Source organism: Megascapheus bottae, chromosome 16 (assembly GCF_031878675.1).
Source record: "Megascapheus bottae isolate mThoBot1 chromosome 16, mThoBot2.hap1, whole genome shotgun sequence".
NCBI classification, from domain to species: Eukaryota; Metazoa; Chordata; class Mammalia; order Rodentia; family Geomyidae; genus Megascapheus; species Megascapheus bottae.
This window is the reverse complement of record NC_143524.1, coordinates 9,773,039-9,776,837: the sequence shown is the minus strand read 5'-3', so window position 1 is coordinate 9,776,837 and position 3,799 is coordinate 9,773,039.

Sequence of the window (3,799 nt, the reverse complement as noted above, 5' to 3'; positions counted from 1 at the left end):
GTATACCCACATGAACCCTAAAAGCTATTTCAACTATTTCTATTTTACATCTTCCAGCAGCCAGCAGACCAAGAACACACAATACTAGGACTACAAACCCTCCAAGCTCTTGCTTGTCTTCTTAATCATGAACTCAAGAACCCAGAGTAAGTCTGTGTCCAGGATCTTCAGCATTTGCTTATTTGTACTTGCTTTGGATTAAGAGAATCATCTCTGTCAGGCAATCCAGAAAGTCAGAGTCCAGTGGCCTTATCACCAGATTACCATTGTCCCTTATAACTCTAGTCATCTATGAAAGAAACACAGTGTAACACGAAAAACAAACCAAAACCCTTACCTTAGCACCATCTGGTCAATGTACAAGATACAATCTCAAGATATCACAATAAAGTAGAATCAAGTGATTGAGCAAGAAAGCAAGCACACTCTACTTACATAGTTTACAAGTCAAATAGCTCTCTTTCAATTCACATCAGAATAAGCATTTCCTTTTCCTACATTTCTGCACCAGAAAAATTGGCATGAGAACCCCCCCAAAAAAACAGTACTGTTACATCCATGATATTATCTGACTCTCACAGCCATTCTGTGATGAATCCGCTCTGGGACACTACACAGAGCAGGAAACAAAGGTGGTCAAATGAGTCTTCCTACATCTCTGAGACAATCACACAGAGAGATGGACCTTCACATTTGTTGGCTTGTTTGTGTTTTCTTGGTACTGTTCCCCACTGCATCTCTAATTCTCAAAAGTCTCACCCTACCTCTCATGTCCATATTTATACTACAGAAACCTTACTTGACATTTTCTACTTAATGCTTAGGAATTCATTTCTTTCAACAAATATTTGGGGGAAGGAATGCTCTGTGTCAGATCCAGCTGGGGCCTCAGGTCCTGAGCAAGAGCGAGAAGGCTACCACTCCAGCATTCCTGACTCAGCCCGCCTGGAACATAGTTGAAGATGGCAGAAGCCGTGTGTCAAATGAGACACTCAGCAACAGGGAACAAAAGTCCCTTCATACAGTAAGGGAAGTCAGCCTCATTCCTGGAAAGGCCCATTAGGAAGGTTCTTGGTTGCTTGGAGAGCTGATTTTAAAAGCTAAAATCAGCCATCCTTAGCACAGGGCACCAGAGTCTTCTGTCTGCAGCAGCTGGCTGTGTGATGATTAGCTCATTAGGACATTTTTATCTTCCTTTTTAATGTGTGAAGTTCTCAGACAGAGCTAGACAGCGTTGTTTCTGGGATCTTTGTTTTTATAATGAGTTATTCAAAGCTATCCTGAAAGCCAGAGCCCATCTGACTGCTGCAGTTAGGTCTCCAGGTATCCTAGCAGAACAAGCCTGAATCAGTGCTTGGCTTCTTGTCAATCACATCTCTCAACCATGCAGAGCCTTCGTGATGACATGGATAATGGGAAGGGGACAGTAACGTAGCAAAGCCATTTAATAGGAGAACTCAGACAAAATGAAGTGAACTGTGGCATCAAAGACTCAGTCGAAGACCTCTTCTTACAGGGCTTGACTTAGGATTTTTCTCCATCTTTCTAAGGAATAACACCATTTGAACCTGAAGCTATCAGATTTTGATTAATACACTTTATGTACACTTGGGTGCACCTCCCCCCACACACACAGAGTGTTGTCACATATGTATGAGAGAAGACATGCGCAGACCAACAAAATTAACATGAGGAAATGAGCACTGTGAAAGAAAGGGAGGGATTAAAGGGGTGGGGGGGTTGATGAATGAAATGAGGAAGGAGGGGGAAGACGCAGTCATAGAACTCAACACATAGCCTAAAAAATTAAGAAAAGGGAGGGAAGAGCTGGGGCTGAGAGGAATGGGGGAGAATAATGAAAGGAGTGATGTTGATCAAGATGCATTTGGGCTCATAAACTGTGTTGTTGAATGACAACTTCTTTGTACAACTACTTAAAGATGACAGATCGATGACAGATAGATAGATAGATAGATAGATAGATAGATAGATAGATAGATAGATAGACAGACAGATATGTTTCCCTATCTTAAGATCTTCCTCTGTTCTAGAAGAATGAGGAAGTCAAGTTTCTGCGACCTACTTTGAAGAACAATATTTGCCTTTTCGAGATATCCTGTGGAATGCACCTCTCTAACATGTTCTGTTTTACAGATGATAAGTGAACACTATGTGTCTAGCTGTCCATCTGTCTAATTCTGTTGGATGGTTTGTGAGCGGAATTGAGTAACTGAAGTAGCTACTCAATGGAGAGACGTTGCACTGAGCTGTTGTATGCAGGGTACGATCATCATCTATCGTATCCATTCTCCCCTTCTTCCGTTACAGCATGGTGTGGGTGTGATTTGAATATATCCCTCAAGGGTGCAAAGAAAGGATCCCAACCTTGATGAGGGGAGAGGGGAACTTAATGAAGACGAATTAGGTCCCTGAAGAGGCTGCTTTTATCGATGAATGCAATTAATCAAGTGAGCTCCCACAAATGGGTTGTCATCAAATACTAAGACTAGCGCCTCCCTCCCTCTGGTTTTGTCCCATTGTGCATTCTCACTAGTGTTCCTGCTGTGATGCCACTCTACCTGTGACACAGTCAAGAGATTCTCACCAGAGCCAGCCCATACTGTTTAGACATCCCCCTCATAAAACAGGGACATGAATAAGCCTCCTTTATAAATTACCCAGCCTCGGGTATTTTGTTACAGCATTGCAACAGCCAACTAATACACTTACTGACAAAAGTGTTAAGTTTGCCTACATTAATATTTCCATTCCCCATCCTATTCTGTGGTCACATGTGGTCACATTATGGCTTCTAGTATGTAAAAATTACATCCAAGGAAAGAGGAACATGAAACAGGCCCTTTGCTTTCTACCTCTCCATTTCTACTGGCCACAGTGAAGAGTGTAGAAAAGGAACTAAGGATGCCAATATAGACAAGATGAGATCATGCTGAGACTGGCAAAGTAACAAGACAGAAAGATCCTTCACAAAATGGCTATTGCAGACCTAGATTGCTTTTCCTACAGCCCAAAAAATCAGTCCTTATCTTATTTTGAGCTAATCACTGCTACCTGAGTCTTTCTTATCAGAACTGGTACTGAATGACTGTACAGAATTTCTACTTTGGATAACAAACCTAAACATGGAGCTTTGGCTTAAGATCTGTAGCAGGTAGGAAATACACATTCTAAAACCTAGTTAGTGAGTCTGACCATACCATGGAAAAATATTTGGCTAAAAATTTTCCCTAAAACTTTAGAAGATGGATGATTTGCTTATACAGCTTTAACTTCTAAAGAATGTGTTGGGAACCTTTTATGTTTCTTTTTCTTAATATTGGCTACTTTTTAATGCTTTTAGAAAACTATAGAGGGAAACCATTTGTGTTGGTTGTAACAGGTGACTAAAAGATAGTCTTAAACAGGAAGTGAGATTGTGGTATTCTCTCTCTCTCTCTCTCTCTCTCTCTCTCTCTCTCTCTCTCTCTCTCTCTCTCTCTCTCTCTCTCTCTCTCTCTCCCTCAATTCTCAGATAATCCTTGGAGCCAGCAGCAAAGACATGATCAAGATCTTCACTCTCCATCGTGCACTCTGAGTCTAATGATATAAACAGAGCCATCAATAGTCTGAGACTAGAGTTGCAGCTCAGTCACAGAGCACTTTGTTCTTTGTTAACTTTTATCACTATTATAAATGTGATATACAGAGAGGTTACAGTTGCACAAGTCAGGTAAAGAGTATATTTCTTTTGGGACAATGTTACCCCTTCTCTCCCTCTCGCCCAGTTTTTCCCTCCTGT